The sequence below is a fragment of the Canis lupus genome, chromosome 1 (assembly GCF_003254725.2).
Source record: "Canis lupus dingo isolate Sandy chromosome 1, ASM325472v2, whole genome shotgun sequence".
NCBI lineage: Eukaryota > Metazoa > Chordata > Mammalia > Carnivora > Canidae > Canis > Canis lupus.
In genome coordinates this window covers 481,391-508,336 of record NC_064243.1, presented here as the reverse complement: position 1 = coordinate 508,336, position 26,946 = coordinate 481,391, and the positions used below count along the sequence as shown (strand labels likewise).

General features: G+C 50.1%; 3 long non-coding RNA genes across 4 annotated transcripts in view; 2 read left to right on the top strand and 1 right to left on the bottom strand.

The window, feature by feature from the left end:
- Positions 1-5,432: 5,432 nt before the first annotated feature.
- LOC112643915 (uncharacterized) lies at positions 5,433-11,744 on the bottom strand. The gene is made up of 3 exons (XR_003125968.3): positions 10,772-11,744; positions 6,392-6,602; positions 5,433-5,967 (listed from the first exon to the last, which is right to left on the bottom strand). It is a non-coding gene; the product is annotated as an uncharacterized LOC112643915 (long non-coding RNA).
- Positions 11,308-26,946, top strand: part of LOC112643914 (uncharacterized) — a 30,278-nt gene continuing 14,639 nt past the window's right edge. Inside the window, exon 1 of one of the 2 annotated variants that reach the window (XR_007411303.1) lies at positions 11,308-11,728. This is a non-coding gene — a long non-coding RNA (uncharacterized LOC112643914). The remainder of the gene's footprint in view (positions 11,729-26,946) is intronic. The other variant, XR_007411299.1, reaches the window with a different exon arrangement.
- On the top strand, positions 11,758-26,455 carry LOC125752100 (uncharacterized). Its single transcript, XR_003125963.3, has 3 exons — positions 11,758-11,880; positions 24,929-25,057; positions 25,791-26,455. It is a non-coding gene; the product is annotated as an uncharacterized LOC125752100 (long non-coding RNA).

Below are 26,946 nucleotides of genomic sequence, written 5' to 3'. Positions count from 1 at the left end.
TCAACAAAATAGGAATAGAAGGAAGCTACCTTAACAAAAGCCATATGTGAAAAAACACAGCCAACAATACTTAACACTGAAAGAAAGCTTTTCCTGGAAGATCAGGAGCAAAATTAGGATGTCTGCTTTTACCACTTTCATTCCTGGAAGTTCTAGCCAGAGCAATTAGACTGGAAAAAGAAATAAAAGGCCTTCAAATTGGAAATGAAGAAGTAAAATTATATCTGTTTGCAGATTATCTGATTTTATATGTAGAAAGTCCTAAGGACCCCACAAAAAACTGTAAGATCTAATTAATGAATTCTGCAAAGTAGCAGGATTCAAAGTCAACACAATGAATAATCTGAGGAGGACATTACAACAATAATTCCATTTACAGTAGCATTAAAAAAAAAATAAGATACTTAGGAATTAACCAAGAAGGTGAAGACTTGTACAATGAAACCTACAAAACACTGCTGAAAGAAATTAAAACATAAATAAATGAAAACACACACTGCGTTCATGGACTGGAAGACCTAATGTTGTTAAAATGTCAGTGTTGTACAGAGTCAATGTAATCGGTATCAAAATCCCAATGATATTTTTTGCAGAAATAGAAAAGTTCTTCCTAAAACTCATGGAATCTTATGGGACCTTGAATAGCCAAAAACAATCTTGAAAAAGAAGGAAAACACTGGAAGAGTTACACTGTGGTTCTGGCTTCAAAGGAGACTGACAGACAGAATGGAATCAGGAGTCCAGAAGTAAACCCTTGCACATGTGGTTGAATGACGCTTGACAAAAGTGCCAAGGTCATTCAACAGGGAAGGAATCCTCTCAACAAACGGTGCCGGGGAAATGGGAACCTTACCTCACACCATCTAATAAAAAGTAACTAAAAATGGATCAAAACCCTAAATGTAAGACAACCACTATAAAATTCTTAAAACCGGATTAGACAACGATTTCTCAGATATGACAAAAGGCACAGGCAACAAAAGAAAAAGACTTCATGAAAAATTTCAAATGTCACACAAATACACTATATGTAAAAAAAGCAATGCACAGAATGGGAGAAAATATCTGCAAATCCTATATCTGATAATCAATATTGAAAACACACAATGCCCACAGCGTTCTGCGGCAACAACAACAAATGAACAACCCAATTACAAAACAGGCAAAGGACATTCTTGAACAGAAATCTCTCCAAAGTCCATACACAGGGACAGTAATCACATGAAAATATGCTTATTATCACTCATCATCAGGGAAATAGAAATCAAAAACTATAAGGAGACACCACTTCACACCCATTAGGTGGCTACTATGTCGAAAAAAGCAAAGAGGGGCACCTGGTGGCTCAGTTGGGAAAGCGTGTGACTTTTTTTTTTTTTTTTTTTTTTTTTTTTGCGTGTGACTCTTGACTTTAGCGCTATGAGTTCAAGCCCCATGTTGAGGGTAGAGGTTAAACACACAGACATACACAGAATGAAACTCAGAAGTGATGTTGGGTCATTTGGAACCATATTTTCTGCTAAATATTCATGATAGAGTTATTTTAAAGAATTTTTGAAAAACTACAAAAAAATCTAAGTATTCGGTGAAGATATAGATATGTGAAGTGAAATAAGCCAGTCACAAAAATAAATCCTGTATGATCCATGTCCATGAGGTGCTTAGAGGAGTCCCCTTCACGGAGACAGTACGTGGTTGTGCCAGGAGCTGGGGAGTGGGGATTGCAGAGCTCATGTTCAGGGGGCATAGAGGTGTAGTTTCCCACGATGGAAGTAATCATGGGGATGGAGGGTGGTGACAGCTGCACGGCACTGTGTCTTAAAACACTGAACCGTATGCTAAAATGGTTACGATGGTAAAGTTTCTGTTATGTGTATTTTACCACAATAGAAAAATCTGAAGAAAAACAAATGGGAAAAAAATGTACAAATAGCTCTCACACAAGATTAAAGGATGATAAAGTTTCATCTTATTTACATTTATAGCACTTCTGAAAAATATCCATAGGTCTGCAATCCCTTATTGGGAAGTCCTTAGGGTCCAAGGCTGCACACGGTATCAAAAGTGTTAATATTTATTAAGCATCTGAATATTTATACTAACTAGCTTAACTAGAGGAAGGCCTTTGGGGAAAAGAGAGGTAAGAGTCACAATAGTTAACACTCACTACAGACTGAGGCTTGGTGACACAGGTTGTGCTTTCCAAGGGCCGCCTCAGTATTGCTCACAGCAGCCTTGGGGGACCTGCAACCCCAGGTTACAGATGAGGCTGCTGGGGTGCTGGGCTCTGCTGGCCATGGGCTGGTGTGGGTTTTCCACCAGTTTGACTGGTCCCCCATGGTTCCTGATGCATTCCTTGGGGTGGTTGGGGTGGAGCATTACAGTGGGGGTGGGTGATGGGGTCCCCACCTTCCTCCTTACCAACCAGACCCCTCCTCAAAGCCAAGGCATCAGAGAAGCTCCGTCCTTGCCAGTACTAGAGTTAGAAATAGGTGCTTGGCCATGAGAAGTGATGGTGCTGGAGGAGAGAGCCCCGTGTCTGCCTCTGGACACTGTAGCTTGGAGCGGGCTGGTAGCTGTGAGGCAGCGTGGGAAGCCCTGGATGCATCCGAGCCAAGAGGAACTTCACCCTCCCACCCCTTTCCTCCTGTCGGGCGAGATGAGGAGTATTTGTGTTAATTCACGAAGTCCTGCTAATTGCATCCAAAAGCATCCTGACAATCGCTGAGAATCACCAACTGAAATCCGCAGGTGGCAGGAAGGGGTGTAGGCTAAGGCATCGTCTGCCTTCCGACCTTGGGGGCCCCGAGTTTGTCAGACAACCACGTGCCAGGGGAACAGTAACAATAAAGTAACATTCCCTGGTGCCCTTGCATTACTCAGGGCACTTTGTACTAATTTACTTAATCCTGGGGGGCAGGTGCCATTATCGGATTCATAATTGAGTACACTGAGGCAGAGTCAGCCCGCAGCTGCATGCCCCCATGTTTGCCCCCTCCCGGGAGGGGCTGTGGATCACGTACCTGCCTCCTACAGCCAGAGGGGAGTGGGCCAGGCCACAGGGCTGCGAAGAGCTCCCAGCAAGGGGAGGGGCCGAGGGGGTGCACAAGGCCCACAGGTGCTCCGGCTCCTTGGCCGTGGTGACCTCATCACCAGCCTGCCACCCCAGCCCATGCCACTCTGTGAGCACCCTGCTCCCAGGCTCCCAGGCTCCCAGGCTCCCAGGCAAGTGGCACTTGAACATGTACCAAGGTCAGAACCTCAAGGTGCCAGCTGTGTCTCTGCCCCCACACATGTTGTACACGTGCCTCATTAAAAAAAATGACCCAAAAGATCCATTCCAGACGTAAAGATAAAAGGAAAAAAACCTCCCTGATTCCCATTAGACTAAAGTCCCCCAGCCCTGCACATACCAAAAACAAGTCTAACTTTCTGGGAAGTCCTTCCTCATGATCTGGAACATTTACATAGAGCACACGACCCTGCACAGAACGTTCCTTCCCCGAGCTCTCCTCCATGAAGACGTGTGTCCCTGCCAGCTGTCCTCACGCAGGCTCCATAAAACTTGTGTTTCTTTAAAACTTTTAAAAAGATGGTTCACTTTGCATCAGCTGACTCCCTTTGCCCTGTTCACAGTCTGGTAAAATGGCATCCACCCTGTGGGACCACAGACGCCAGCTTGTCACTGAACTCGATGCCACGAGCCTGTTTCTCAGCCCTGGTCCTAGGACCTCCGGGTCACGTGCTGACAACCCAAGGAAGTTCCTGTCCTCCCTTCAGGGTCTTTCCCTGAAGGGTTTTACTACTAAGTATTATGGGAAAACAAGGAATTAGGGGAAATCATCAAGTCCTGGGAGTCATGGCATCTGGTTTGGTTTCCATCTGCCTGGCAACACGTAGGAGAACACTATCTCCATGGCCATCGCCATCGCATCCCCTGCTTCTCGTGGGGTGGGGAGCCTCCGCCAGCTTCCCCACCTCCCTGCTTCACGTGGACCCCTCCCAGTGGACGTGCCCCTGGCTTCGGGGAGTCTCCAGGGTGATTCCACACAACCTGTGAGGACAGCAGGTCAGGCTCCCGCGCCTCTGCCGGGAGCTCAGGTCCACGTGGTGTCTGTACCTGGGTGCCGGGACTCCCCATCTCCGAGGATTCAGGAGCAGAGCCAAAGGGAGGGCGGTTGACCCCCACCGACGATTTGGGTTCAGGTTCACCTGTGGTTCCAGCCCCTTCCAAGAGGCCCAGGAATCTAGGTAGAGACCCTCTCCAGGGGCTTCACACCAACAGGTTTTCTGGAAGGGGGTTCCAGTCCCCATCCCCTTCACTGCCGTTTACCAAAGGCTGGAGAAAACAACTTCTAGCTTTTTTTCTTCTGAACAAGAAATTCATGTTTTCCTATGTACCTTACCTCCGTCTTCTGCTTTACAAACCTGTGGAAGATCATTTCGTGCTGCTTCCTTCCTAGTGCCTCGGAGGCCAGACAGGCCACGAGGGCAGGAAATTCCGGACTGAGCCCCCACCGCCCCCATCGTTCTGGGGCCTGAGGGGACTCTGGGACCCCAGGCTGCCTAGGCTCAAAGCAGGTGGAAGGTGCGTCCCCTGTGCCCCGGGACAGGCTGGGGTGTTCCGGTGTTTGTAGCAGAGCTGCCGAGAGGAGGGGCCGTGGCAACGGGCTCGGGAAGCTCCCCACTGGGAGCTCCCCAGGGGCCCTTCCCACTGACCTCGGGGCAGGTGTGGCTCCGGGGTTCCAGAACCAGCATGACCCTGCCCCGGGTTGCAGACTGGGCAGGAAGGGCCTCGGTATGGATCCGCGGCATCGACGGTGTCCGTCAGGGCGGGAGGTGCTGGCCTGCAGGTGACCCGCATGTGAGCGCAGCGGGCAGGGTGCCAGGGACCCCGGGGCCAGACCAGGGCACGGGGTGAGCTCTTCCCCGGCTCCTGTGCCAGGGGCAGGGACCCAGCTGCGGGGCTCCCTGGGGCCCAGGAGCATGGGCGGGGAGGCAGGTGCGGGGCTTCTGAGACCCAGCAGCCGCAGCTGTGCGGCCCAGTCTGGCCTGGAGTTGTCTCTGCAACACCGGCCAGAAATGGAGGTTTGCCAAGTCAGGAAGCCTAGATCCTGGCTGGGTCACAGGTGTGTCTGGTCCCCCAGCAGCAGCTGCCCCCTGCCAGGGCAACCTGGGTTGCCCCCTGTGCACCTCCGCACTGGACCGGCGATCCTCGGAGCTGGGAATGGAAGCACTGCATCGTTGCTGATCAGGCAGGTGTCTCTCTGTCTGTGCCTCTGTGCCTGGATGGCTGACTTCTGTCAGCATGTCTATGGCCCAAGCCCTGGCCCAGCGCCTAGAGCCCTGCTGGGTCATTCTGCAGAAGGCCTATGACAGTCCAGCAGGATCTAACCTTCCAGCTCCCCGACCCCAGCGCCTGGACGCCTGGTAAGGCCTGCCAGGGAGGGAACTTAAAATTAAGGCTTTTTCCACCTTCATCTGCTACACCTTGTACCATCCCCCTCCCCCAACCCTTATGGGGATTAAAATAGACACCCAGGATCCACAGTTTGGAACTGAGACAGAAACTTCCAGAAATGATCTTCTAAATTATATAGAAGATACTTTTTATAGAGAATGTCTTCATCTTTTCCATAGCATTTACCCCAAACCACACAACCTTGATGGCACCTAAAATACTACAGGACCAAGCCAGGTGTCCATTAGGAACTTGCCCTGAACCAGGTCTTAGTGTCCTGGGTATCTGGCCAGATGGCAGCCTGCTGTCCTGTGTCACCTGTGTCTCTGGAATGTGCTCCACCTCCCTGTCCCTGAGGCTCAGCTGTGTGCCTCAGGGTCTGTCCACATGTGGAAACAGGTGGCAAGGTGGGCACAGGCTTCCTCACAGCTCCGCAGATGCATGTGTGTCCAGAGGCTTGTGGTGCCTGAGAGCCGGGCCGTGCACTCTTGCAGGTCTTCTAGGACCTAATGTGGAGAGGGAGGGGGAGACATTAACCTGCACTCCCACATGCTGTTTCTCTTTCAGCTAACTGTTCCCAGGCTATTTGCATGGTTCTTAGTCACCTGTCAGGGCACAGAAAAGAATGTTTTTAATGCCTGCCACCTGACAAACAGCAACCAGATGAGCTCTTGTGTCTTTCTGGTCTGAATGAAGCATGTGCAGAAAGAAGGGCGTAGGGGCTTCTGTGGCTCTAGGCCACCCAGGGGGCCCTCCCTGGTCGTAGGGGGTGGAGAAGGGTGGTCAGTGCAAGATGTGTTTATTTCACAGTTAAATAATTTGCCTTCTCTTGCATCTTTGTTGAGCTTCCTGAGCACGGAGCAGGATCAATATACAGTTACCGTGTGAGTAGGCCCTGTTTCTCCCTTCCAGGGGTGTGGGCAGAAGTACCTGCGTCAGGATGCATGTGCTCTCTTACTTAAGAGGTGATGGCCAGGGGCGCCTGGGTGGCTCCGACTTGGAGCGTCTGCCTTCGGCTCGGGTCATGATCCCGGGTCCTGGGGTCGTGTCCCACGTCGGGCTCCCCACAGGGAGTCTGTGTCTCTCTCTACTTCACCTGCTGCTTGTGTGCTCTCATTCTATCTCTGAAGTAAATTAAAATCTTAAAAAAAAAAAAAAAAGTGATGGCCTGGCATTTCTTTCTACATTGTGTCTTCAGAAGTGCTAATGCTACCAAGGATAATAAGTGGTATCACTAATTCAAGAAAGCCTTTTACAATTATACAATGATATACTATAAAAAAAATGATATCCTATAGCTTTTATTAAAATTTTAGCTGATGGTTGAAACGTGCTTCTCTAATGCTCCAGGCGGAACCCTCTGCAAGGTATGAGGAGGGACCTCAACATCAGCATGTCCCAGATTATCTCTCAGTTCTTCCCTGGAATAAGTGACAGCTCCATTTTTGCAGTAAACAGCATTTTCCTTAAGAGCAAGAACAGCTTTTTTTTTTTTTTTTTTTTTTGAAGATTTTATTTACTTATTTGAGGGAGAGAGAGAGAACAGGGTGAGAGAATTTTTTTTTTTAATTTTTTTTTTTTTTTTTTTATGATAGTCACACAGAGAGAGAGAGAGGCAGAGACATCGGCAGAGAGAGAAGCAGGCTCCATGCACCGGGAGCCCGACGTGGGATTCGATCCCGGGTCTCCAGGATCGCGCCCTGGGCCAAAGGCAGGCGCTAAACCGCTGCGCCACCCAGGGATCCCGGGTGAGAGAATTCTAAGCAGACTCTGTGCTGAGCCTAGAGTCCAAGGTGGGCTCGATCTCATGACGTGGAGATCCTGACCTGAGCTGAAACCAGAGTCAGACATTTAATTGACAGAGCCACCCAGATGCCATGAGAGCAGCTTATTTTATATGAGCCCTCAAGGCTGGGCCAGCCCCATGATCCTCACCCCTCACAAGTGCCTCAAGGGTGTCTTAGAGGTGACTCCTGCCCGAGGCCATGTTCCTGTGTGAGTGGTTGTTGGCATCAGGGAAAGAGGAGTCATAGAGACTTTACCAGTTATTTTCAGGGCCTCAGGATGCATCCGCGGTTTACAGGATTCTCACCCCCTGCATATGTGGAGACCCAGCCTCTCTCACCTGGAGCCCCAGACCCAGGTGTGTTTTAGACTTTAGCATGTTTTAGGCTGTAGAAAAGTGACATGCATGTGGACTAGACATAGTGACAGGCTCCAAGCAGACCCCTGACCAAATGTGATAGGATTTCTGCAGCAGAGCGTGAGAAAGTTCTTGAACATGTAGACAATGACACGGGGTTTCTCACCAGGACACATGGTCCCATCAGTTAAGAACTTTGGGCTTCCAGAGCTTTTTGCTGTTGGAATTGTGGATTAGGGACCCCAAGTGTGGGGACGCATTCCCTTAAATAGAGGAGCTTCGGGCGTTTGCTGAAATGCCCTTATTTCTAGTTTCCAGACTTGCTTTAGACGAGTGGGTCCTGAACGAGAGCCTCTGCTGACTTTGCTATTTCTGACTCTAGAAAGATCACAGATGTCAGCCGTGTTCCAGAACTTCTCACACTGATGTGTAGCCGCTCTGGATCCCAGTCACCCATGCTGATTGCTGTCCAGGGGCCTCCAGGCCCTGGGGTTCCAGTGAATCAGACCAGAACCCGCAGTTCCTAGAGCCCGCTGGCCAAAGGGAAGGGCCCCCGTCTTTAAGGTGTGCCTGTTAGCGTGCTGTTGGCATCACCTTTGCACAGTCCTGGCTTTCTTGACGGATGGGGAGCCAGATGGAGGGAACCCCGCGTGGGAGCAGGCTGGGTCGTGGGTGTCCCTTGGCGCTCACAGGACTTCGACGCAGCAGCAGGAAGCTGGCCGCTCTCTGTAGGCAGTGCCTGGCATGATGCAGCCCTTCTGTTCCTTGCTGGTCAGTGCAGGTGGCAGGTGTCATCTGGGTTATGTGCACCTGTGCCACCTGACCTGGCACCGTGACAAGAGATGACCCCAAACCTTCCAAACTCAATGCTTATTTTCTTGATTGGGAAAATCACAGGATTGCTGTCTGTGTACATTTTGTGCATTTTTCTAAGGGGTGAGGGGATAGGACTTGCGAGCCTCCTCTCAGGAACAGAAGGAAGGTCAGAGGCTGTTTGCCCTGAGGGGACACCGTGCTGCTTGGCGGCTGCTAATACACAGCCAGGTCCGTGCATGTGATCAACAGCCGGGGGCAAAGGTGTAGGAGCCGCCTGGGCCCCAGGGCTGACTCCCCTCATAGCCACGGCTGCTCAGCGAAGTGCATCGAGTTTCCTGCTGGCCCTCCTAAAACTGTTCCCTAGTTCAGTGAAAACGTGGGAAGAGACAGAGTTCTCAGTTGAGCCATTTCTGCCCCGTGTACCCTTTCACCCCCCAGGGTTCCTCGTGGCCCTGCCGCCACCCTCCAAGGACCTGCTCTACCTTCCTCAGCCTGCTGCCACCCCACCTAACGCTGCACCGTGTGGGTGCCCGACTGCAACGCCCTGCTCGGCCCCGCACCCCGCTCCCACCGGATCTGAACCAGCCCCAGGGTGGGACCCCCAAGGGCCCACGCTCTCCCCTCCAGGGCCCTTTCCAGCTATGGAAGGTTTGTCGGGCTCTGGAGTGTTTTCCTCAGTTTCCCCAAGGGCAGCTTTTCTGTTGGAGGGTCGCACCTCTGCACACCCACCCTGAATTTCCTGGGTCCCCTCCAGGCTCCCAGCTCAGGGCTTGCCTCCAGCAGCTGTCGTGTCATCAGACCAGACCAGAAATTCCTCCTTTCCTATGCTGCACATCAGGCTGGTGACCCTGAGAGGAACTAGCCTTTCCCTCCCCTGATAACCCTGAGGTCCTTTCAGCCTGTCACTGCACAGAGCAGGACGGGGTCCTGTGGCTGGGCCGGGGCTTGGGAGAGGGCCAAGCTGCAGCCCAGGGGTGATGGGGAGCCTCCGCGCAGAGCACAGGGACGCACTGTTTACTCACCTTCGGGTGTGCTTTACCTTTTCTTGCTCTTTGTCGAGTAACGTTTGCATAAGTAAAGAGACGCATGGACACCTTCCCAGCAGCCAGCTTTAACTGTGGCCGACTCTTGGTCACTGCATCCACCCCCCCTACCCTGTGTCCTTCACCAGACCTGCTTCCAGGTGAACCCCAGACATCATAACATCTCACCTGTGACTCTTCCAGTGTGTACCTCTAAAAGTAAGTTCTAGAAAAACACTGTCACTGCTGAAATCTGGACTCTGCAAGTGCCTGTCTTGACAAATACCACTGTTGACATTTCTGAGCATCTCACAAATTTTAAACATTTTTATATATGTTTTAAGGAAAAATCGTATATATTTAGGCTGTACAATGTGACAGTTTTGTTACCGAGACATAGTGATACGATTACCACAGTGAAGCTAATTAATGCAAACTCTCCACACATGCTAACCTCCCATGAGGTTTTCAAGGGGTTTGGGATCCAAAAACGGTACAGGGGTTGCAGTTGGCTGATGCTTCTTAAGTCTCTAAATTTCTAGGTTCCTTATTTTTTAAATTGAAATTTATCTTGCCACAGCTGGAGAGGTGGCTCTTGCTGGTAGGAGTGTTCTGTGTCTTTGCCGTCAGCCAGGCACATGTTGTCCCCAAGCACTTGGAATATGGCTCTTGCGCCTGGGGAACTGAATTTTAACTTTTATCCTATAATTCAACTTGGGCAGCACAGATGAGCAGACTGCCTCACCGGGCCACAGAGTTCTGGGCTTACTCTTGATTCTGCAGCAGGTCTGAGGGGGCGTGGGCATGAGGGAAAGGATGACAGAGCAGGTGTCCGCTGCCCAGAGGGTGGAAAGGCCCTGGGGGCCGAGGCTCCGAGTTCTGATCCTGGGGCAGGGGGTCCCTGGAGCCCCCTGCAGACTGGCCACTGTTGGCTGTGCAGTGATGCAGTCGCTAGGGTCACTGGAGGGAGGCAGGCGCCTGGCCTTCAGGGCCCCATGGGGGCGTGTAGCTGGGGGTCTGTGCGACGCAGATGGCAGTGTGCGGGGTGGAGTGCAGGGTCCAGCACTTAAAGAAAAAGCCCCTGTTGCCTCCTCTCCGTGCTCGTCTGACTGCGGACGTCTGAGATTTACCCCAAGCACCAATCCTGTGGCGCTGAGCCACCATGGCTCCAGCTCTGACACTGCCTGTTGAGCAGCACAGACCCCACACAGTGGCCCCCGGTCACAGGGTGTCACCCCTCCTATCAGTCAGCTGGGATCAGGGTTCCCACAACCCCAAGGGGGCTCCATCACTTGCGAGGGCAGCTCCCCGACGTCAGGACTCACTCACATCTGGTGGCTTATTAAGTCATGAAGAACAGCACACCACGTAGATGAAGAGCCGCCCAGGGTGAGGTCCATGGGCTTCCGAGCGCAGAACCTGCTGTCCCCGTGGAGTGGGGGTGGGCCGCCCTGCCAGTCGTAGGTGGATGTGATCAACCCGGAAGCTCCCCGAGCCCCGTACTTTTGGGATTCTGAGCAGATGGGTCATTGCCTCCATCTCCAGCCCCTCCCCTGTGCGGAGGACGGGGACTCCGGGCTTCTCCTGACTGCTCTGGTGACCTGCGCCGTCCAGATGCCCAGGCTCTGCACTGGGCCAGGCGGGGTCCACTGTATGGAGGATGAAGAAACGGAGCCCCTCCGGACCTGGGTTCTGACCATGGCATCTGCCAGAGCCAGGCTGAGTCGAGCACAGAGCTCTGAGTGTATCTTGGGTCAAGGCCCTGGGGACCGTGTGAGTCTGGGTCTCTTCTCCAAAAATACCTGTAAATACCCAGGCTTTGGGGGCTTGCTCCCATGGGGCCGGACCCAGCCTGGGCTCAAGCCCAGTGGGCCATGCGGGGGCTGCAGGGACACAAGCCCGGCAGGAGTAGGGCTGGGGGCTGCGAGGGAATTGTCTTCTTGAAGCTGCGTGTCCCTGCATCTGGCCAGCCCACACCACGCCAACCCTGGACTCTTCCGGCCTGCGCCCCTTGGGCTCCTGCCCACCCTCCCGTGGTCGCCCAGCTGCCTGACTAAGTGGGGCTGTGCTTCCTGTGTTGTGGGGCCGGCCCGCATGCAGAGCCGCTCTGCCCAGGAGGCTGCAGGGCAGGGGTCCCCGCCTGAAGGGGTTTGTGAGACCCTGTGACCCGCCACCCCCTCATAGTGAGCTCAGGCCACGACTGGACCAGCTGCCCCTGCCACCTGCTGTGGGGGACCTGCCTGAGGGGTGCTCGCTGCACGGAAGAAGCCAGAACAACCTAGCAGGGTGGGCATTGTGTGTATCCATGGTGACGTGCAGGTGGCGTCAGGATGGTCATGGAATGCCCGGGAGGGTAGGGGTGGGCTCTGTGGCTAATGGGGTGAAGGCCTGTGGGGGACATTCCAGGCAGAGGGAGGAGTGACCACCAAGGCCCAGAGGTAGGGTCACCATGCAGTGGAGTGAGGTGACATACCAGGGAGGGGTCTCGTGGCTGGGTCAGGACCTTGACCCGCATGGCTGGGCTCAGTGGGGCTGCTCAGTGGAGAACAGGTTAGGAGGCGCCAAACCAGGAGACTAACAGGGAGCATGGCCGGGATGTGCAGGTGGTGAGAGGTACCTGGATTCCAGGTATATCTGCAGGTGGGGCTGGCAGGATCCCTGAGGGTGCAGAGGGGACTGAGTGCTCACAGGGGGTGCTGATGGCCCCAGGCTGAGTCAGGGCTGCCTGAGGTGGGCAGGAGTCCACTTCTGCCCCAGTTTGCATACATTTAGCCATCAGGGCAGCCTTGGACCTGTGAGCCCATGTCCACCCGAGGCCCGGGCAGCAGGGCAGTCATGATTCCGATGGACCTAATCCCGAGCCCAGAGTGGAAGGTGAGCCTCCGACATGAGCTGCAGTCATCAGGAGTCCTCTCAGGGGGACCCTGGGGTTTGAGGTCATTGCTGTGGCTGAGGGAGAGAGGTTCTGCATTTGGCCTTTATGCAGGATGATGCTTCTAGGAAGAGATGCTTCTAAAATTATCCACATCTTCAGTGTGGTGTTTAGAGGTGGGACGTGGGCGGGGCTACGCTGAGGGCTGCCCTGTGTGGGGGTGTCTGTGTTGCTCCTGAGGACCCGGGTTGGGTGCCCTGGGTTCTCTTCTTCGTGCCTGATGCCTGATTCCTGGGCCAGGGGGTGGCTGGTGAGGGACAGGCTGCCCTGAAGCCTCAGCGTCGGTGTTGTCAGGACCCTCAGCTTCTGCGGGCACAGCCTCCTTGGCTGTCCTGGCCAAGCCGGCGGACACGAAAGCTACCTACCCCGGCCCAGGGTAGAGATTGATCTCACGACCCTGAGGTCGTGACCTGAGCTGAAATCCAGAGTTGGATGGCTGACTGACTCTGGCCCCCCGGGGATTGTGTGTGGTGGTACTCCTGGGTTACTCCAGCCCACCCGCTTCCATCCCCCTCCCCTGTCCCACCCCAAGTGACCATGCACCTGATGATCCCGAATGAGCATCGTTCTTGTAACTGGAGACTTTGGAGGCCTGGCTGCGGGTCACCCCCTCTCCGTCTGGCCCCCGTGACTCAGAGAAGGCCACAGTTGTTGGCAGTCATTCGTGTTCCCAGACTGTGAGTGGCTGCAGGCCTGAGAACAATCTGCTCAGCTCCGCTTGCTCAGCTTGGCCTCACCCAAGGCCTCCTTCTGCTCTGAGGAGCGCAGGGCTGTTGGCGGCCCCTCTGCGGCGGTGGCTGCCGGGTTGGTGACTTCTGTAGGGTGAGCGCATCTGGATCACTCTGATTATAGATTTGGATTTTTAAATGCAGCAAAGGGCACCTGGGGGGCCCAGTGGTTGAGGTCTGCCTTGGGCTCAGGGCTTCCTGGGATGGAGTCCCGCATCAGGCCCCCTGTGGGGAGCCTGCTTCTCCTTCTGCCTGTGTCTCTGCCTCTGTGTCTCTCATGAATAAATAAATAAAATCTTTTTTAAAAATAAAAAAGTAAAATAAAATGCAGCAGAAATGGTGAGGGCCCATGAGACCCAATGCAGGAGGGTTGTGGCGCTGTTTGCTGGGAGAGCGGAGGTCCTGATGCACGACAGGGACCCGTGACAAGCCTGTGAGCTCGACTTAGGCCGCGCGGGGCTGAGGGAGGCTTTGGCCCGGCCCTGGGGGCAGGCGGGCAGGTGCAGGTGGCGCGGGTCCTGGGCTCAGGCGCGGGCCTACTCGGAGGGAAGCCTCGGGTTCAAGTGCGCGGACGCTTGCGAGCCCAGTCCGGCGGGGATGGGAGGAAGCGTTGGCCGATTTTTTTCTCTCATTTTTCTGTTTTCTACGATGATCCTCCGTTATTTCGGAAACAAGAAAGTTTTGAAGCATGGACACCGAGCCCGGGGCAGTGGGCTGGACGGGAAGGACGGGCTGCGCTCCCACCCGGGTCCTGCCCTCCGCGCGGTCCGCCTGGCAGGAGTGTGGGTGCGGCGGCCCCGGCGGCGGGCGCCCCGCAGCACGGAGGGAGGGTGCCCAGGCTTCCTGCCCGAGGCGAGCCCTGCAGGGTGTGCGCAGGGTGCGGGGCGGGAGCAGGGGCCTGGAGGCCAAGCGCAGCCCGCGGGGTCCTGACCGCAGGGCTGGCGGAGAAGGGCCAGGCCCCCCGGGACCCGGAGCCAGCCCCGCCTTGCGCACACCTGGCGCCTTCAAGCTCGGTCAGCCGGTCTGTCTGGATTTTGCTCTGGAGCGGGGTCTGAGAGTCAGCAGTTGGCGTCACCCGCTAATGACCTAATGACGAAGGTAGTTTCTCTTTACTTCTCTTGGAAATTACTTGAAGTCGGCTTTGCAGCGGAGCTGGAGTGAGGGGCCGGGCAGAGAAGCCGACCCGCTGCGATGCAGCCCGGGGCCTGTGCGCCGTCGGCCGCAGGTAGGGGTGTCCACCTGTCGAGGAGAGGAGAGCGGGACAGCTCCCACTGCCACCACGCCGGGGTCTGCGGCCCGCGGGCCGGTGAGCGAGGCGTGGGCTCAGAGGACCGGGCTCGGCCAGGCCCGGGAGGGCGAGCAGGTTCCCCCAGGGGCGGGAGGACGGGGGACCCGGGAGGCCCCAGGCTCTGAGCAGAGTGCTTCCCCCATGAGATGCGGGCGGCGCTGTAGATGATCTGAATTCTTTTTTTTTTTTAAAGATTTTATTTTTTATTTATTTTTTATTGGTGTTCAATTTACCAACATACAGAATAACCCCCAGTGCCCATCACCCAGTCACCCCCACCCCCTGCCATCCTCCCGTTCCACCACCCCTAGTTCGTTTCCCAGAGTTAGGAGTCTTCATGTTCTGTCTCCCTTTCTGATATTTCCCACACATTTCTTCTCCCTTCCCTTATATTCCCTTTCACTATTATTTATATTCCCCACATGAATGAGAACATATAATGTTTGTCCTTCTCCGACTGACTTACTTCACTCAGCATAATACCCTCCAGGTCCATCCACGTTGAAGCAAATGGTGGGTGTTTGTCATTTCTAATGGCTGAGGAATATTCCATTGTATACATAAACCACATCTTCTTTATCCATTCATCTGTCGATGGACACCGAGGCTCCCTCCACAGTTTGGCTATTGTGGACATTGCTGCTATAAACATCGGGGTGCAGGTGTCCCGGCGTTTCATTGCATCTGAATCTTTGGGGTAAATCCCCAACAGTGCAATTGCTGGGTCGTAGGGCAGATCTATTTTTAACTCTTTGAGGAACCTCCACGCAGTTTTCCAGAGTGGCTGCACCAGTTCACATTCCCACCAACAGTGCAAGAGAGTTCCCTTTTCTCTGCATCCTCTCCAACATTTGTTAATTTTTCCTGCCTTGTTAATTTTTCCCATTCTCACTGGGGTGAGGTGGTATCTCATTGTGGTTTTGATTTGTATTTCCCTGATGGCAAGTGATGCAGAGCATTTTCTCATGTGCGTGTTGGCCATGTCTATGTCTTCCTCTGTGAGATTTCTCTTCATGTCTTTTGCCCATTTCATGATTGGATTGTTTGTCTCTTTGGTGTTGAGTTTAAGAAGTTCTTTATAGGGATCCCTGGGTGGCGCAGCGGTTTGGCGCCTGCCTTTGGCCCAGGACGTGATCCTGGAGACCCAGGATCGAATCCCACATCGGGCTCCCGGTGCATGGAGCCTGCTTCTCCCTCTGCCTGTGTCTCTGTGCCTCTCTCTCTCTCTGTGACTATCATAAATAAATTTAAAAAATTAAAAAAAAAAGTTCTTTATAGATCTTGGAAACTAGCCCTTTATCTGATATGTCATTTGCAAATATCTTCTCCCATTCTGTAGGTTGTCTTTTAGTTTTGTTGACTGTATCCTTTGCTATGCAAAAGCTTCTTATCTTGATGAAGTCCCAATAGTTCATTTTTGCTTTTGTTTCTTTTGCCTTAGTGGATGTATCTTGCAAGAAGTTACTATGGCCGAGTTCAAAAAGGGTGTTGACTGTGTTCTCCTCTAGGATTTTGATGGACTCTTGTCTCACATTTAGATCTTTCATCCATTTTGAGTTTATCTTTGTGTTTGGTGAAAGAGAGTGGTCTAGTTTCATTCTTCTGCATGTGGATGTCCAATTTTCCCAGCACCATTTACTGAAGAGACTGTCTTTCTTCCAGTGGATAGTCTTTCCCCCTTTATAGAATATTAGTTGACCATAAAGTTCAGGGTCCACTTCTGGGTTCTCTATTCTGTTCCATTGATCTGTGTGTCTGTTTTTGTGCCAGTACCACACTGTCTTGATGACCACAGCTTTATAGTACAACCTGAAATCTGGCATTGTGATGCCCCCAGATATGGTTTTATTTTTTAAAATTCCCCTGGTTATTCGGGGTCTTTTCTGATTCCACACAAATCTTAAAATAATTTGTTCTAACTCTCTGAAGAAAGTCCATGGTATTTTGATAGGGATTGCATTAAACGTGTATATTGCCCTGGGTAACATTGACATTTTCACAATATTAATTCTGCCAATCCATGAGCATGGAATATTTTTCCATCTCTTTGTGTCTTCCTCAATTTCTTTCAGAAGTGTTCTATAGTTTTGAGGGTATAGATCCTTTACATCTTTGGTTAGGTTTATTCCTAGGTATCTTATGCTTTTGGGTGCAATTGTAAATGGGATTGACTCCTTAATTTCTCTTTCTTCAGCCTCATTGTTAGTGTATAGAAATGCCACTGACTTCTGGGCATTGATTTTGTATCCTGCCACGCTACCGAATTGCTGTATGAGTTCTAGCAATCTTGGGGTGGAGACTTTTGGGTTTTCTATGTAGAGTATCCTGTCATCGGTGAAGAGGGAGAGTTTGACTTCTTCTTTGCCAATTTGAATGCCTTTAATGTCTTTTTGTTGTCTGATTGCTGAGGCTAGGACTTCCAGTACTATGTTGAATAGCAGTGGTGAGAGTGGACATCCCTGTCTTGTTCCTGATCTTAGGGGAAAGGCTCCCAGTGCTTCCCCATTGAGAATGATATTTGCTGTGGGCTTTTCATAGATGGCTTTTAAGATGTCGAGGAATGTTCCCTCTATCCCTACACTCTGAAGAGTTTTGATCAGAAATGGAAGCTGTATTTTGTCAAATGCTTTCTCTGCATCTAATGAGAGGATCATATGGTTCTTGGTTTTTCTCTTGCTGATATGTGAATCACATTGATTGTTTTACGGGTGTTGAACCAGCCGTGTGTCCCGGGGATAAATCCTACTTGGTCATGGTGAATAATTTTCTTAGTGTACTGTTGGATCCTATTGGCCAGTATCTTGTTGAGAATTTTTGCATCCATGTTCATCAGGGATATTGGTCTGTAATTCTCCTTTTTGGTGGGGTCTTTGTCTGGTTTTGGAATTAAGGTGATGCTGGCCTCATAGAACGAATTTGGAAGTACTCCATCTCTTTCTATCTTTCCAAACAGCTTTAGTAGGATAGGTATGGTTTCTTCTTTAAACGTTTGATAGAATTCCCCTGGGAAGCCATCTGGCCCTGGACTCTTGTGTCTTGGGAGGTTTTTGATGACTGCTTCAGTTTCCTCCCTGGTTATTGGCCTGTTCAGGTTTTCTATTTCTTCCTGTTCCAGTTTTGGTAGTTTGTGGCTTTCCAGGAATGCATCCATTTCTTCTAGATTGCCTAATTTATTGGTGTATAGCTGTTCATAATATGTTTTTAAAATCGTTTGTATTTCCTTGGTGTTGGTAGTGATCTCTCCTTTCTCATTCATGATTTTATTAATTTGAGTCTTCTCTCTCTTCTTTTTAATAAGGCTGGCTAATGGTTTATCTATCTTATTAATTCTTTCAAAGAACCAACTCCTGGTTCTGTTGATCTGTTCCACAGTTCTTCTGGTCTCAATTTCATTGAGTTCTGCTCGAATCTTTATTAACTCTCTTCTTCTCCTGGGTGTAGGATCTATTTGCTGTTTTTTCTCTAGCTCCTTTATGTGTAAGGTTAGCTTTTGTATTTGAGTTCTTTCCAGTTTTTGAATGGATGCTTGTATTGCGATGTATTTCCCCCTTAGGACTGCTTTTGCTGCATCCCAAAGATTTTGAACGGTTGTATGTTCATTCTCATTAGTTTCCATGAATCTTTTTAATACTTCCTTAATTTCCTGGTTGACCCTTTCATCTTTTAGCAGGATGGTCCTTAACCTCCACGTGTTTGAGGTCCTTCCAAACTTCTTGTTGTGATTTAGTTCTAATTTCAAGGCATTATGGTCTGAGAATATGCAGGGGACGATCCCAATCTTTTGGTATAGGTTCAGACCCGATTTGTGACCCAGTATGTGGTTTATTCTGGAGAAAGCTCCATGTGCATTTGAGAAGAATGTGTATTCAGTTGAGTTTGGATGTAAAGTTCTGTAGATATCTGTGAAATCCATCTGGTCCAGTGTATCATTTAAAGCTCTCGTTTCTTTGGAGATGTTGTGCTTAGAAGACCTATCGAGTATAGAAAGAGCTAGATTGAAGTCACCAAGTATAAGTGTATTATTATCTAAGTATTTCTTCACTTTGGTTAATAATTGATTTATATATTTGGTAGTTCCCGGATTCGGGGCATATATATTGAGGATTGTTAAGTCCTCTTGTTTGATAGATCCTTTAAGTATGATATAGTGTCCCTCTTCATCTCTTACTACAGTCTTCGGGGTAAATTTTAGTTTATCTGATATAAGGATGGCTACCCCTGCTTTCTTTTGAGGACCATTCGAATGGTAAATGGTTCTCCAACCTTTTATTTTCAGGCTGTAGGTGTCCTTCTGTCTAAAATGAGTCTCTTGTAGACAGCAAATAGATGGGTCCCGCTTTTTTATCCAGTCTGAAACCCTGCGCCTTTTGATGGGGTCATTAAGCCCGTTCACATTCAGAGTTACTATTGAGAGATATGAGTTTAGTGTCATCATGATATCTATTCAGTCCTTGTTTTTGTGGAATGTTCCACTGAACTTCTTCTTAAAGGGGAATTTTAAGAGTCCCCCTTAACATTTCTTGCAGAGCTGGTTTGGAGGTCACATATTCTTTTAGTTGCTGCCTGTCTTGGAAGCTCTTTATCTCTCCTTCCATTTTGAATGAGAGCCTTGCTGGATAAAGTATTCTTGGTTGCATGTTCTTTTCATTTAGGACCCTGAATACATCCTGCCAGCCCTTTCTGGCCTGCCAGGTCTCTGTGGAGAGGTCTGCTGTTACCCTAATACTCCTCCCCATCAAAGTCAGGGATTTCTTGTCTCTTGCTGCTTTAAGGATCTTCTCTTTATCTTTGGAATTTGCAAGCTTCACTATTAAATGTCGAGGTGTTGAACGGTTTTTATTGATTTTAGGGGGGGATCTCTCTATTTCCTGGATCTGAATGCCTGTTTCCCTTCCCAGATTAGGAAAGTTTTCAGCTAGAATTTGTTCAAATACATATTCTGGCCCTCTGTCCCTTTCGGCGCCCTCGGGAACACCAATTAAACGTAAGTTTTTCTTCCTCAGGCTGTCGTTTATTTCCCTTAATCTATCTTCATGGTCTTTTAATTGTTTGTCTCTTTTTTCCTGTTTCCCTCTTTGCTATCAACTTGTCTTCTATGTCACTCACTCGTTCTTCCACCTCGTTAACCCTCGTCGTTAGGACTTCTAGTTTGGATTGCATCTCATTCAATTGATTTTTAATTTCTGCCTGATTAGCTCTAAATTCTGCAGTCATGAAGTCTCTTGAGTCCTTTATGCTTTTTTCTAGAGCCACCAGTAGCTGTATAATAGTGCTTCTGAATTGGCTTTCTGACATTGAATTGTAATCCAGATTTTGTAACTCTGTGGGAGAGAGGACTGTTTCTGATTCTTTCTTTTGAGGTGAGGTTTTCCTTCTAGTCATTTTGTTCAGTGCAGAGTGGCCAAAGCAAGTTGTATTGGGAAAAGGAGAAAAAGAGAGGAGAGAAAGAAGGAAAGAAAAGAGAAAGAGAAAAAAAAAGGAAGAAAAAAAATGAAAAAAAAGAAGAAAAAAAGAAATAAAAAGAAAGAAAGGAAAAAAAGGGGTGGGGGAAGGAAACAAATCAAAAAGGAAAGCAAAACAAAACAAAACAAAACAACAACAAAAAAAAAAAAAAAGAAAAAAGAAAAAAGAACCACGGGGGAGTATCTTCTGATTCTGTATACTTTAAGTCCCTTGGCTTCCCCTGGAACTTGTCCGTCTCGCTGGTCTTCTGGGGAAGGGGCCTGTTGCGCTGATTTTCAGGTGTTAGCCCTTGGGGGAGCTGCTCTGCCCCCTGCCTGGTGCAGGGCTCAGTGGGGGTTGTTTACCCCGTGAGGCCCCAGGAGGAACAACCACAGTGGCAGCGGCCAGCTCTGGAGCCCTGGAGTCAGCTCCCGCAGTAAACACAGAGCTCTCAGCCTGCAAGGGCCTGGATGCTCTGGTGGCGGGGCCGCTGATCTGCTCAGCTCGGGGCAGGAGCGTCCCCGCTGTCCTGGGCCTTCCCGGCCTCTGCTGCCCCGGGGGGAAGGCCGGATCCTGGGCTGTGTCCCGGCGCCCTGTGCTCCGGAGCCTGCGCTGGTGGATTCGCGCTCCCGGGCCGCGCAGCCCCCTCCGCGGAGCCACCACCCGAGCCCCCCCGAGCTGCTCCTGGAACCGCGCAGCCCCCTCCGCACGGAGCCTCTTCCTCTGCCCGAGCCCCCCCAGCTGCTCCCGCCCCGCAGCCCCCTCCGCGGAGCCGCCCCCGAGCCCCCCGAGCTGCTCCGGGCCCCGCCGTGCGTGCTGCAGCCCTTAGGGAGCTCGGCGCACTGTCCAGGCGCGCAGTTGCTCTGTTACTCTCCCGGGGAGCCCGAGGGCATCCCCGCCCTCCTGGGTCCTGCTCCAGCTCCCCGCGAGCCCCTTTCCCCCGGGAAGGTCGGTGCAGCTCCTGCTTCTCCGGGCCGCGGCTCTCCTGTCCTGGGGACACTCGCCCCGGCCTCAGCCCGGCTCCTCGCGGGGCCCCTCCCCCTCGGAGGCCTTTGTTTCTTTATTTCTTTTTCCCCGTCTTCCTACCTTGATAGATGCGCGAACTCTTCTCACTGTAGCATTCCAGCTGGTCTCTCTTTAAATCTCAGGCCGAATTCATAGATTTTCAGGATAATTTGAAGGTTTTCTAGGTAATTTGGTGGAGACAGGTGGTTTGGAGACCCTACTCTTCCGCCATCGTGCCCCTCCATCGATTTTATTTATTCATAGAGACACAGAGAGAGAGAGGCAGACCCAGGCAGAGGGAGAAGCAGGCTCCAGGCAGGGAACCCAGGATCACGCCCTGGGCTGAAGGCAGGCGCTAAACCGCTGGGCGACCCAGGGATCCCCTTGGGAGTTGTTTTTAAATTAAATCTGTATTCATTTAACTAAAAGTCAAATATTTACAATGTTTTCCCCCATCACACCATGCCATTCAAAAGAATCCACCGTGTTATCAGTTTGCACGATCACCAGCCCGGACAGGATTGTGCATGGAGAAGCCAACTGTGAGGCCAGGCGGAGGTCACAGGGGACGCCCCTCCTCCGCACCAACCTGGCACTTCCCCCGCCTCCAAGTGGTCACTATGTTTGTGGGGGTTTCCTGACCCCCCTGCCCTGGTCCAGGTCGGAAGCTCCCTGGAGCCTGTGGGGCTGGCCCTATAGGAAACAAACAGGGTCGTTGGAGGGGAAGGGGTGGGGGACAGGTCACGGGGTGACCGGTATGAAGGAGACAGGATGGGATGAGCACTGGGTGTGATTTAAGACTGAGGAATCACTGATCCCTATCTCTGAAACCAATGAGACACTGTATGTTATTAATTGATTTTATTTTTTAAAATATTTTATTTATTTATTCATGAGACACAGAGAGAGAGGCAGAGACACAGGTAAGAGAGAGGCAGAGACACAGGCAGAGGGAGAAGTAGGCTCCATGCAGGGAGCTGCATCCGGACTTGATCCCAGGACCCAGGGTCACGCTCTGAGCCAAAGGCAGAGGCTCAACCGCTGAGCCACCCAGGTGCCCCTATTAGCTGATTTTATTTTTTTTATTTATTTATTTTTTTTTTATAAATTTTTATTTATTTATGATAGTCACAGAGAGAGAGAGAGAGAGAGAGGCAGAGACACAGGCAGAGGGAGAAGCAGGCTCCATGCACCGGGAGCCCGACGTGGGATTTGATCCCGGGTCTCCAGGATCACGCCCTGGGCCAAAGGAAGGCGCCAAACCACTGCGCCACCCAGGGATCCCTATTAGCTGATTTTAAATAAAAAAGTGGGCGGCCCCGGTGGCTCAGCAGTTTAGCGCCTCAGCCCAGGGCCTGATCCTGGAGACCCCAGAGGATCGAGTCCCAAGTCGGGCTCCCTGCATGGAGCCTGCTTCTCCCTATGCCTGTGTCTCTGCCTCTCTCCATCTGTGTGTGTGTGTTTCATTAATAAGTAAATAAAATCTTTAAATCAATCAATCAATAAATAAGTAAAATGTGTGACAGCACCCTTCCTGCTGCTGTGCTCCCCCACACCGAGGGGCTGGGTGGCATGAGGGTGGGCATCTGTGGGACCGGCAGCCTGCCCACCTGCTGGAGTCACAGATGCCATCCCATGACCCTGCCCGGCAGGCGGGAATCTGCCCTGAAGGCATCTGCCTAGTCCCCACGTGAGTAAATAGCTCTTTGTGAAGATGAACTTTTCCAACAAAACGGGAAAATCAGTGTGTATACTCAGTACCTTCAAAGACACAAATCAACAGGTGCATGCCTTCAGCTCAGGTTGATCCCAGGGTCCTGGGGTCGAGCCCCATGTCGGGCTCCCTGCTCAGCGGGGAACTTTCTTTTCCTCTGCCCCTCCTCTTGCTTATGCTTGTTCTCTCTCTCTCTCTGAAATAAATAAATAAAATATTTTTAAAAAAAAGATAGAGCGAGTAAGTGTGGGGAGAGGCAAGGGACAATCTTACGTGGACTCTGCACTGAGTGTGAAGCCTGAAGCGGGTCTGATCTCAGGCCCCTGAGACCCTGGTCCTGACACAAACCATTACTTTTGAAATGTTCCAATTTATATTTGGAATAGATCTCTTAGAAAAAACGGGAACATTGGCTTTTCATAGATTTTTGGTAGTTTTTCTTGAGGACCCAGATTTTCTCTTTTGTTGGCGAGGTGAGATTTTCCTGATGCAGTGGTTTCTAGACATTATGTACTTGCATTTCCCCTTAATTTTGGTTCATATACATCCAGGACTCCTCTCAGGGGCTCAGCTGGGAGTGGCTTTCAGCACTGGAATGATGCACATTTGCCTGCAGTGAGGCCTAGGCCAGAGTGTGTGGCCCTGGTCTATGCCCCGTGGATACTCAGAGCAAGGCCTGGGGTAGAGTCCACCTGCCAGGGAGCTGAGGGGTCTAGCCAGCAAAAGCAATCCTAGAGGAGGATGTGGACCCCCAGGGGTCATGTCAATGTACTGTGTTTCCACAGGGTGGGTATTGCTCCTTATGCCCGAGGAACAGGTGGGCCCTCACCCCCTCCCTGCACCTGGGGCTTCTGTCATCAGAGGGGATAGAGTATGTTGGGGAACAAGCAAGGGTCCCCATTAGCACAGAGGCCATGGCCTTCCCCCCAGCTGAGCACTGTGTGTGCTCTGTCCACCACTCTTCCCACATTTCCCTTGGCAGCAGGATGGCTCTGTGACAGTTGGCAGCCCAGCACACTCAGCCTTTTTGGACTCACTTGTAGGGTGGAGTTGTGAGGGTGGGACAAAGCAATGGAGTGTGGGTGCCCTGAGTGCCCAAAGTGCAGACAGAAGGGAGTGTCTGATGAGAGCAAGCAGGTGCCATCCTCCCAGCCGCGCATCCCCTGGAACCCTGCGGCATCTTCCGAGTGTGCAGAGTTAACGTCCAGGACAAATTCTTCTCTCACAACACTACGGAACAAGGCTCTCGAGTTTTTTTTTTTTTTTTAATAATAAATTTATTTTTTTATTGGTGTTCAACTTGCCAACATACAGAATAACACCCAGTGCTCATCCCGTCAAGTACCCCCCTCAGTGCCCGCCACCCAGTCACCCCCACTCCCCGCCCTCCTCCCCTTCCACCACTCCTAGTTCATTTCCCAGAGTTAGGAGTCTTCCACGTTCTGTCTCCCTTTCTGATATTTCCTACCCATTTCTTCGAGTTTTTTAAACTGACACTGTTTGCTTAGTGGCAGGGAGAAAGCAAGCCCAGGTCTTCTATGGTGTATATTTGGTCTGGCACAGCCTGTGCATTCAGGGACCGCATCATGTGACATCATTAGCAATGCATTCTTAACCATTGTCTGCTCCTCACAGTCACACCCTCAAGAAACAGCTGGCTCCTTACCCGCATGAGTGGCCAGTGGGCAAGCAAGGGCATCCCTGAATGTCCAAGAGTTGTGGTACAAACCCAAACCTGATGGGGGGGTGGACAGTATCTGTTCATATTTGTTATTTTTGACATTAGCTGTGTACCAGGACAAGGCCAGAGTAAATTCTCCCTTCTAATTTTGTAATTTGGAGTTGGATAAAGGACAGGTAAAGCCAAAAGAGAAGAGTAGGATAAAATCACTGAAAGCAAAATGAGGTGAACAGACTTAAATATAAAATTATATTGTATTGTAGAGCTGCCTGGGCAGGTCAGTTGGTCAAGGTCTGACTCTTGATATCGGCTCAGGGCATGAGTTCAGGATCTGGAGATCAAGCCCCACGTTGGGCTCCATGCTCAGCATGGAGTCTGCTTGTCCCTCCTCCCTTCTGCCCCTGCTCTCACTCTCTCTAAATAAATAAATTAACAATTATATTGCATTGTGCAAACAAGCTGGTGTGTGAAATAAATAATGTTGGAGACAGATGGGGAAATTGTTTTTATACTAAGAGCTAAGTTTTAAGCTTGATGCCTGTTTGAAGTATCGTGAACATTCTGCTTTTATAGGAAAAGGGGTAAAATTTATTAAAACATGACAATTATAATAAAACACAAATTCTGAATTAGGTATTATACAATTTTTTATACAAAATGTATACTTTGCATTTTTGTAAATGACTGATTTCAAAGGTTCCCGAAGTTCATTGTCCTCTTCATCTGACGTAAGAGCTGCAGAGCAGACATGGATATGGATGCATCTGGGAGTGTGTCACATGGAAACCACACACTTAGCAGAGGTTCAGAATCTGAGTTCTCAAGGTGAGCCTCCTGGATTTTATTTTTAAATGAAATCATAAACGTTTCCCTTAAATAATTCAGAAATCAGTTTTCTTTTTTCTTTTTTTTTAAATTTATTTATTTATTTATTTATTTATTCATGATAGACATAGAGAGAGAGAAAGAGAGAGGCAGAGACACAGGAGGAGGGAGAAGCAGGCTCCATGCCGGGAGCCTGACGTGGGACTTGATCCCGGGACTCCAGGATTGTGCCCTGGGCCAAAGGCAGGCACCAAACCGCTGAGCCACCCAGGGATCCCCAGAAATCAGTTTTCTTTTCTTTTTTTTTTTTTTTTTTGAGACAAACTCAAAGTGTGTCATATGTAAATGGAAAGAAATCACCCCCATTTCAGCTACTTGGAGCCAACTCTTTATAGAAGGAAAAGAGAGTGGTAAAAAACAGGCAGAGCAGGGAGGTGGGGTGTCCAGGACCTTAAAAATTATTGAAATCACATTAGGTAACTTTGAATGACTGCATCATGATGTAAAAATATATATGGCAGGAAGAGAGAACATCTTGGAGGGAGAAGAATAAGGAGAAAGTGTTTGGTGACAAAGTCCCAGTGTCATTTAGTAGCTGTGAACTCATACAAAACCCAGAAAATGAGGAAAAATTAGATGTGGAGGAAGAAGATGACAAAAAATGAGATTGAGAAGACTTTATATATTTATATATTTATCTATCTATTTATTTATTTATTTATTTATTTTTTAGATTGAGAAGACTTTAATGTGTACTTATCAACACTGGGTGTCCAGTGGAGCTGGTCCTCAGCTCCCTCCCATCTGCATAGTCGCAGGAGTCGTATCCTCACTTGCCGTGCCAGGCAATGTTCTGGTGCCCAAGACCAGTGTTGAGGGTGATGGCATGGAAAAATGGGAAGACCATGAGCACAGAGCAGATGGCCTATCTCTGTGAGCTGTTGCTGGTGTGGACTTAGCTACCCTCTGAATCTGAGGTGCACCTTCCACATCTGTGAAATGAGACAAGAACATCTCTCAGATTGATTTTTGAGAGTGAACTATTGATTCTTTTTACCTTCTCTACATTATATGAAAAATGTGTGTTTTTAAATTTGGGAATCAGGCATCTATTGAGTATAAACCAATTACAAAAAAATTTTTATTGGACTTCATTTGCCAACATATAACATAACACCCAGTGCTCATCACACCAAATGCCCCCCTGAGTGCCCATCACTCAGTCACCCCAACCCCCCGCCCACCTCCCTTTCCACTACCCCTTGTTCATTTCCCAGAGTTCGGTGTCTCTCATGTTTTGTCATCCTCACTGATGTTTTCACTCATTTTCCCTCCTTCCCCCTTTATTCCCCTTCACTAATTTTTATATTCCCCAAATGAATGAGACCATATAATGTTTGTCCTTCTCCGATTGACTTATTTCACTCAGCATAATACCGTTCAGTTCCATCCACGTCGAAGCAAATGGTGGGTATTTGTTGTTTCTAATGGCTGAGGAATATTCCATTGCATACATAGACCACATCTTCTTTATCCATTCATCTTTCGTTGGACACTGAGGCTCCTTCCACAGTTTGGCTATCGTGGCCATTGCTGCTATAAACATCGGGGTGCAGGTGTCCCGGCATTTCACTGCATCTGTATCTTTGGGGTAAATCTCCAGCAGTGCAGTTGCTGGGTCGTAGGGCAGGTCTATTTTTAACTCTTTGATGAACCTCCACACAGTTTTCCAGAGTGGCTGCACCAGTTCACATTCCCACCAACAGTGTAAGAGGGTTCCCCTTTCTCCACATCCTCTCCAACATTTGTTGTTTCCTGTCTTGTTAATTTTCCCCATTCTCACTGGGGTGAGGTGGTATCTCATTGTGGTTTTGATTTGTATTTCCCTG